Source organism: Rana temporaria, chromosome 5 (assembly GCF_905171775.1).
Source record: "Rana temporaria chromosome 5, aRanTem1.1, whole genome shotgun sequence".
Lineage (NCBI taxonomy): Eukaryota > Metazoa > Chordata > Amphibia > Anura > Ranidae > Rana > Rana temporaria.
Genome location: NC_053493.1, coordinates 7,493,045 through 7,502,717, shown reverse-complemented (window position 1 = coordinate 7,502,717; position 9,673 = coordinate 7,493,045).

The following is a 9,673-nucleotide window of genomic DNA, read 5'->3' as shown; positions in this document are numbered from 1 at the left end:
ATTTTGTGACACTGTCAGCGAGTCCAGGCAGCCAGCAGCCGCACTACAGGATCAAGGAGGAAGTGACTCCAGGGGCCAGGATGACAGGTGTGTACAGACAGTGTACTTGCTTGGGGGGGGGGGGGGGATTCAAGATCTACTGTCTGCAGCAGCATCTAAACATTATGGCATTGGCGGCATGGGTGGCACTGTCTGCAGGTAGCACATGAGTTATGGCATGTGCTACCTGCAGAAAGTGCCACCCATGACGCTAATGCCATGTGCTATCTGCTGACAGTGACACCCATGACGCTAATGCCATAACGCATGTGCTACCTGCTGACAGTGCCACCCATGCGGCCAATGCCATATTGCGTTATGGCATTAGCGTTATGGGTGGCACTCAGTGCCGGCCCAAGACATTGTGCTGCCTGGTACCAAGAATGAAATGCTGCCCCCCCCCCCCCAAAAAAATTGCGCTCAACAAAATGCCCCCACATCCATTATTTTATATCATAACTAAAGTGGACCTATCATGGCTCTATACATGTATATAGGAGTATAAAAAGGACCTGTTATGGCTCTATTCATGCAATTAATAGTGGAGCGGAGAGCGGAACGGGAGGAGCGGTCGGGCGGCAATTAGCCCCACAGTGGAGTGGAGAGTGGAGCTGGCGGAATGGGATGGCGTGTGGGCAGGAAATTTGCTGCCCCCCTGAAAGTGCTGCCTGGTACAATGGTACCATTGGGTCCCATGGTAGGGCCGGCCCTGGTGGCACTGTCTGCAGCACAATATGGCATTGGTGGCATGGGTGGCAGTGTCTGCAGCACAATATGGCATTGGTGGCATGGGTGGCACTGTCAGCAGGGAGCACATGCGTTATGGCATTAGCGCCAGGGATGCCACTGTCTGCAGCACATTACGGCATGGGTGGCATTGGTGGCACTGTCTGCAGCACAATATAGCATTGGCGGCATAGGTGGCACTGTCTGCAGCACAATATGACATTTTGGCATTAGCGGCATGGGTGGCACTGTCTGCAGGTAGCACATGCGTTATGGCCCAGGGGAGGGGCCAGGGGTGGAGCTGGAGGAGGGTCCAGGGGTGGAGCTGAAGGGGGCCCCGTCAGGTAGGCTGTACGGGGCCCAACAACTAAGTCTCAGCTACAGCAGGCAGCCACTGCATTTGCTGGGCGCTTCATTCAAAAATATGGGGTATACATGGGCAGGGCAAAGGGGGCGGAGTCAGGGGTGGAGCCACGGGGGGCGTGAAATTGAGGTTTTGCCTAGGGTGTCAAAAATCCTTGCACCAGCCCTGCAGCAAGGGACCCGAGAAGAGGAGGATCTGGGGCTGCTCTGTGCAAAACCATTACACAGAGGAGGTAAGGATAACATGTTTGTTATTTTAAACAAAAAAAAAATGAGACTTTAGTATCACTTTAAAACAGGCAGTGAGGAAATGTCACATCGCCTCCCCCCCCCCCACTGCCTGCCAATCACCTCTGAAAAGCGACTCGAAGGAGGATTGTGCTTCAAATGAGAGGTAGATTTTTAGGTACACATCCAAGTCTGCCATTATTGTGCCCTACGATTTGTCTGTCCTTGTTTTGTGTTCAACAATTTCTATAAACTTCAGGAAAATAATTGCTTCTCATTCCTCCACCTTTCCCTTCTCTGTGGCCAAACGTACAAATCCCCCGCAGGAGGAGTACGGCTGGTTAGAGGAGCAACAGACCTGACTTTCCTTTGTAATCATCTCTTCTGATCACATTAAACCCAATGACTGACTCCGTACATCTTCCTGCTGGTTCAGGAGCCAAAGCCTGGGAATGATTGTCACCCCGCCGTTCCAGAACCTTCCCGCCGCTGAGCGCTGATACCGGAGATGAGTAGAGCTCCAATGATGGCTGCTGGAGAGGAGGATGACAGCGAGGATCCCAACATGGAGCCGGAGCCATGCTGGTGTCAGAGCAATTCGTGATTACTAATGTCTCCTGCTCTCCTCTCCACTTCTCATCTCCTCTCCTCATTTCCTCTCCTAATTTCATCTCCTCCCCTCGCCTCATTTTGGCTCCTCTCCTCATTTTCTCGCCTTGTTTCCTTTCCTCTCCTCATTTCCTCTTTTCTCCAATACCCTCCTCTCTCTCCTCGCCTCTCTTCATTTCCCTTTCTATCCTCTCTCCTCTCCTCGTTTCCTTTTCTCTTATTCCCTGTCTATCCTCTCTCCTCTCCTCATTTCCTCCTCTCTCATTTCCCTGTTTATCCTCTCTCCTCTGCTCATTTCCTCTCCTATTATTTCCTTTCCTCTCTTCATTTCCTCTTCTCTTATTTCCGTTCCTCTCCTCTCTCTTCTCCTTATTTCCTCTCCTCTCATTTCATTTCATTTCCTCTCCTTTCTCCACTCCTCATTTCCTCCCCTCACCTCATTTCCGCTCCTCTCCTCATTTTCTCGCCTCGTTTCCTTTCCTCTCCTCATTTCCTCTTCTCTCTACTACACTCCCCTCTCTCCTCATTTCCTCTCCTATCCTCACCTCTTTTCCACTCCTCTCCTCATTTTCTCGCCTCATTTCCATTCCTCTCCTCATTTCCTCTTCTCTCCAATACCCTCCTCTCTCTCCTTGCCTCTCTTCATTTCCCTTTCTATCCTCTCTCCTCTCTTCGTTTCCTCTTCTCTTATTCCCTGTCTATCCTCTCTCCTCTCCTCATTTCCCTGTTTATCCTCTCTCCTCTCCTCATTTCCTCTCCTATTATTTCCTTTCCTTTCCTCATTTCCTCTTCTCTTATTTCCTTTCCTCTCCTTATTTTCTTTCCACTCATTTCCTTTCCTCTCCTCTCTCTTCTCCTTATTTCCTCTCCTCTCATTTCATTTCCTCTCCTTTCTCCACTCCTCATTTTCTCTTCTCTCCTTTACCTTTCTATTCTCTTTCCTCTCCAAATTTCCTCTTCTCTGATTTCCTTTCCTCTACTCTCCTTATTTCCTTTCCTTTCCTCTCCTCATTTCCTCTCCTTGTTTCCTCTTCTCAATTCCGCTCCTCTCCTCATTTTCTCGCCTTGTTTCCTTTCCTCTCCTCATTTCCTCTCCTCGTGTCCTCTTCTCTCATTTCCCTTTCTATCCTCTCTCCTTTCCTTGTTTCCTCTTCTCTCATTTCCCTTTCTATCCTCTATCCTCTCCTCATCTCCTTTCCTCTCCTCTTATTTCCTCTCCTCTCAATTTCTTTCCTCTCCTCCCCCCATTCTCTTTCCACTCATTTCATTTCCTCTTCTCATTACGTCTCCTATTCTCTCATTTTCTTGCCTCTCCTCATCCCATTCCCTCTCATTTCCTTGCATCTCCTCCTCATTTCCTCCCCTCTCCTCATTTCCTCTTCTTTCCTCTCCCCTCATTTCCTTTGCTCTCCTCTCCTCATTACCTCTCTTCTCTCCTCTCCTCTCCCTATTTCCTTTCCTCTCATTTCCTTTCCTCTCCTCTCCTTATTTACTATCCTCTCTCTTCTACTCTCCCTATTTCCTTTCCTCTCATTTCCTTTCCTCTCATTTCCTTTCCTCTCCTCTCCTCATTTCCTTTCCTCTCCCCTCGCCTCATTTCCTCTCCTCTCATTTCATTTCCTCTCTCCCCTCCTCATTTCCTCCACTCTCCTCATTTCCTCTCCCCTCATTTCCTTTTTTCTCCTCTCTCCTTTTCTCATTTCCTCTCCTCTTCCCTCATTTCATTTCCACTCCTCTCATTTATTTTAATTCCTCTCCTCTTTTCCTCTCCTTTCCTCATTTCCTCTCCACCCCCCATTTTCTCTCCTCTCCGCTACTCTTCTCTCTTCATTTCATCTCCATTCCTCATTTCCTCTCCTCCTCTCTCCTCTCATTTCCTCCCCTTCTCACATTTTCTCTCCTCTCCTCATTTACTCTTTTCTTCTCTCTCTTTTTCTAGATCACTCTTCACATTCACTCTTAGCAGCTCAGACTCCAGACAGTTCGGTTGTATCGGAGGCGGCCAATACACTTCCTCTTTTTATTCACTGAGAAATCTGAACACTGAGAGGAAATGAGTACAAATGGTGACCAATCAGGGATAACCTTTCATACGAATTCTCATGTGATGTCATCATGTGCAACATCTGCAATTCACTGACTCCAAACTGAGTGATCGGTTTTCTATTATTGTGTATTTATTTCCATTCCTGTGTCTATTATGTTACCTTCTCTACAATTTATTTCTTCTTTTCTTCTCACTCTTTTTACTTTATTTTCCTCTTCTTCTCTTTCTCTCTCATCTTCTCTCTTTTACCCTTTTTCTTTTGCTTTCTCTCCTCTTTTCCACTCTCTAGTTTACCTTTTTCTTTATCTGCACTCCTTACCCCTTTTCTCTCCACCCTTCTTGCTGTGTGTGTCTCTTCTTCCCCCCCCCCCCCCCTCTCTCTGTATAGCTGTCTCTTCTCTTCTCTTCTCTCCTCCTTGTCTCTTTTTTCTCTCCTTTCTCACCCTCCCTTTCTCCCTTCTTCTCTCTTTCTTACCCATTTTCTCTCTCCTTGTTTCCCTCTCTCTTTCTTACACCGTGTTTCTTTCTTATCCCTGCCTCTCTTCTTTACTCCCCCCCACTCTGTCCTCCTCTCTCCACCTTCTCTTCTTATTCTCCTGCTCGCTTTCTTTCTCTTCTCCTCTGTCTCTTTCTCTCCTTTCATCTCTCCCCTTCTTACCCTGTACTTCTTTCCTTCTTTTTTTTTTTTCTCTCTCATTCCCTCTCTCTCACATCCTTATCTCTTTTCCTTCTTTCTCTCTTATCCTTTGCCCCCCACCCCCCTTCACTCTTTCATTCTCATTCTCTCTTTATTTCTCTCTTCTTCCCTGTTTCTCCCTCCCTCCCCCTCTCTCCTTTCCCTCTCTCTCTCGCTCTCTCTCTCTCTCTCTCTCACCCCCTCTCCCTCCCTTTCTCTTTCTCTCTCCCCTCTCTCTCTCCCTCTCTCTCCACCCCTTCTCTCTCTCCCTTCCTCCCTCTCTCTCCCTCCCCTCTCTCCCCTTTTCTCTCTCTCTCTCTCTCTCTCTCTCTCTCTCTCTCTCTCTCTCTCTCTCTCTCTCTCTCTCTCTCTCCCTCCCTCTCTTTCTCTCTCTCCCCTCCCTCCTCTCTCTCTCTCTCTCTCTCCCCTCCCTCCCCTCTCTCTCTCTCTATCTCTCCATTCCTCCCCTCTCTCTCTCTCTTTCTCTCTCTCCCCTCCCTCTCTCTCTCTCTCCCCTCCCTCCCCTCTCTCTCTCTCTATCTCTCCATTCCTCCCCTCTCTCTCTCTCTCTCTCACTCCCCTCTCTCTCCCTTCCTCCCTCTCTCTCCCTCCCCTCTCTCCCCTTTTCTCTCTCTCTCTCTCTCTCTCTCTCTCTCTCTCCCTCCCTCTCTTTCTCTCTCCCCCCTCCCTCTCTCTCTCTCTCTCCCCTCCCTCCCCTCTCTCTCTCTCTATCTCTCCATTCCTCCCCTCTCTCTCTCTCTCTCTCTCTCTCACTCCCCTCTCTCTCCCTTCCTCCCTCTCTCTCTCCCTCTCTTTCTCTCTCCCTTCTTCCCTCTACTCCCTCTCTCTTTCTCCTTTTTTTTCATTCTCTCTTTATTTCTCTGTTCCTTTTCTCTTTCTTTCTTCCTCCCTCCCTATCTCACCCCGTGTCTCTCGCCCCTTTCCCCGGTGTCATTGAGAGATGGTGCAGCTCTCTCTCTCATTCACCCTCCCTTCCCCCTCTCTCTCTCTCTCCAACCCCTCTCTCTATCTCTCCCTTCCTCCCTCTCTCTCCCTCCCCCTTTCTCCTTTCCCCCCTCTCCCCTTTTTTCTCTCTCTCCCTCCCTCCCTTTCTCCCCCTCTCTCTCCCTCCCTTCCCAATCTCTCTCTTTCTCCCTCTCTCTCTCCACCCCCTATCTCTCTCTATCTTTCCCTTCCTCCCCCTCTCTCCCCCTCTTTCTCTCCCTCACTCTCTCTCCCTTTCTTCTCCCTTTCTCTCTCCCTTTCTCCCTCTAGCCCCCCCTCTCTCTTTCTCCTTTTTTCTCATTCTCTCTTTATTTCTCTGTTCCTCTTTTCTCTCTCTCTCTCTCTCTCTCTCTCTATCTAGCTCACCCCGTGTCTCTCGCCCCCTTTCCCCGGTGTCATTGAGAGATGGCGCAGCTCTTGATTTTAATTAGATGAAGGTAATTATGTTTAGGAAAAATAACATAGTTGGTGTCAGCAGGGCTTGGAGGAGATCCAGGCGGGAAGTTTTTGCTGGCCCGCGTTCCCGGGGGAGGGTAAAGCTTCATCGAGCGATGATCTGAACTTATTAAATTGTACCACAGAGAAGAGGTGAGCCTCGCGCCGCGAGCGGAGAGGAGACGCAGCAGAGTGCCGCCATTCACCCAGCGTGACCCCACTGCCAACCCCACCCAAGACCTGCTCAGGATCGCATCTACAAGACTCGCCGTACATAGAGAATACAACTCACTGAACGTGGATCGTCTAATTACCGATCATCGGGAGGTGATCATAGAGAATCAGTTCAACAATTCAAGGAAAGTTCATAGTAAGACAAGATTGTAACACGTGTGGCCGGTGTTCTGACGAAAACTCCAACTCGCCAAAATCTCCAACCGCGTCCCTTCCGGTGACTCTCCTGCAGCAATAATTGGAGATTTCGACGAGTTGGCTGTTTTTACACAACACCGGCAGTGTATGCACTACGGTACAGGATATCTTGGGGTGGATTCAGTAAGCAATTGCGTCTGCGACTCTGCGTAACCATAGTTACGCAGCGCAATTGCTTAGTTGCGCCGGCGTAACGACTTTTCTGTATTCAGAAAGCTTGTTACGCTGACTGCAGCCTAAGGCCCCGTACACACGAGAGGATCGATCCGCTGGAATTGATCCGCGGACCGGTTTCAGCGGATAGATCCCCTGGTGTGTACGAACCAGCGGATATTTTTCCGCGGATATTTTTCGGGCCGATGGATTTCCAGCGGATAAAAATTTCTTGACATGCTAAGAAATCGATCCGCTGGAATCCAGTCCAGCGGATTGATCCGATGGTCTGTACAGACTCACCGGATCGATCCGTCCGAATCAATCCCCCGCATGCGTCGTAATGATTCGACGCATGCATGGAAGTCCTTATATTACAGCGTCGCGCACGTCGCCGCGTCATCATCGCGGTGACGGCGTGACGCGTCACCGCGGAGGGAATTCCGCGGGGATTTTGATCTCATGGTTAGTACAACCATGAGATCAAAATCCACCAGAGGATTTATCCGCGGAAACGGACCTCCGGACCGTTTCCGCGGATCGATCCTCTCGTGTGTACTAGGCATAAGATATGACTGGCATAAGGCTCTGATGCCGTCGTATCGTAGGCTGCATTCTTACGATGGCCGCTAGGTGGCGTTCCCGTAGTCGTCAGCGTAGAGTATGCAAATTGCATACTAACGCCGATTCACAACCGTACGCGTGCCCTACGTACGCAGTCGGGTTCCGCGTAATGCCTAGTACACACGAGAGGATCGATCCGCGGAAAACGGTCCGGAGGTCCGTTTCCGCGGATAAATCCTCTGGCGGATTTTGATCTCATGGTTGTACTAACCATGAGATCAAAATCCCCGCGGAATTCCCTCCGCGGTGACGTGTCGCGCCGTCGCCGCGATGATGACGCGGCGACGTGCGCGACGCTGTAATATAAGGACTTCCATGCATGCGTCGAATCATTACGACGCATGCGAGGGATGGATTCAGACGGATCGATCCGGTGAGTCTGTACAGACCATCGGATCAATCCGCTGGACTGGATTCCAGCGGATAGATTTCTTAGCATGTCAAGAAATTTTTATCCGCTGGAAATCCATCGGCCCGAAATATATCAGCGGAAAAATATCCGCTGGATCGTACACACCAGGGGATCTATCCGCTGAAACCGGTCCGCGGATCAATTCCAGTGGATCGATCCTCTCGTGTGTACGGGGCCTAAGGCTGCTCCTGCTATTAGCAGGGGCAGCCAATGCTAAGTATACCCGTCGTTCCCGCGTCGCGATGTTTGAAAATTACGTCGTTTGCGTAAGTGAATCGTGAATGGCGCTGGACGCCATTTACGTTCACGTTGAAGCAAATGACGTCCTTTGCGACGCCATTTGCCGCAATGCACGTCGGGAAAGTTTCCAGACGGAGCATGCGCACTACGTTCGGCGTAATTTAAATGATCCACGCCCCCTACGGGATCATTTAAATTACGCGCCCTTACGCCGGGCAGTTTTAAGGAGCGCCCGCGCAAATTACGTAGCTACTGCTTCATGAATGAAGCGTAGCGCAGGTAATTTACGGAGGCGCAGCATTAAAACGGAACGCTGCGCCTCCGTAAGAGGGCGCAAGTCGTACCTGAATCCACCCCATTGAGTGGACATGTTAGTCCACCCGATAGTAACCAATAACATGGCCGCCTCCAAGGTGGCAACAACTTTTTTCCAACTCATCCCGTTCCCGTATTGCATACACTGCCGGTGTTGTGTAAAAAAAGCCAACTCGTCTAAAATCTCCAAGTATGCTGCTGGAGAGTCATCGGAAGTGGCGTGGTTGGAAATTTTGGCGAAATCGTTTTGGGCAGATCACCGGCTTTACAATCCGCTGAAAAATGTATGGCCTCGTCCAATTATTCCTCCCAAAGGTGTTCTATGGGGTTGAGGTCAGGGCTCTGTGCAGGCCAGTCAAGTTCCTCCACCCCAAACTCGCTCATCCATGTCTTTTTGGACCTTGCTTTGTGCACTGGTCCAAATCATTTGGTGGAGGGGGGATTATGGTGTGCGGGGGGGGGGGGGGGTTATGGTGTGGGAGGTTGTTTTTCAGGGGTTGGGTTGGCCCCTTAGTTCCAGTGAAGGGAACTCTTAAAGCGTCGGCATACCAAGACATTTTGGACAATTTCATGTTCCTAACTTTGTGGGAACAGTTTGGAAGACGGCCCCTTCCTGTTCCAACATGACCGCACACCACCAGTGCACAAAGCAAGGTCCATAAAGACATGGATGATCGAGTTTGGGGTGGAGGAACTTGACTGGCCTGCACAGAGTCCTGACCTCAACCTGATAGAACACATTTGGGATGAATTAGAGTGGAGACTGCAAGCCAGGCTTTCGCGGCCAACATCAAACATTCCCATAGACACACTCCTAAACCTTGTGGGCGGCCTTCCCAGAAGAGGTGAAGCTGTTATAGCTGCAAAGGGCGGGGCCAACTCAATATTGAACCCTCCAGACTAAGACTGCTATGTCATTAAAGGTCATGTGAAGGCAGGTGTCCCAATACTTTTGGTAATGTAGAGAATATATACAGTGGAACCTCGGATTACGAGCATAATCCGTTCCAGGAGAATGCTCGTAATCCAAAGCACTCGCATATCAAAGCGAGTTTCCCCATAGAAGTCAATGGAAACTAAAATAATTTGTTCCGCATTGACTTCAATGGCATGCAATACCGCATGCGGCTGGAGGTGGGGGGGTGCCGAAACACCCGGAAAGGACTGAGGACAGCTCGTATTTACAAGGTTTTCCGAGCATTTCCAAATGGCTCCGCTCGGGTCTGCTCGGCTCTGGTGCCCCCCCCACATCAGGCCAGACGCGGTACTGCACACCACTGTGGCTTGAATCCTGCTCGTTTCGCAAACCGAGTCAGGATTTTTTAAATACAACGCTCGTATTGCGAAATGCTTGTTAACTGCGTTACTT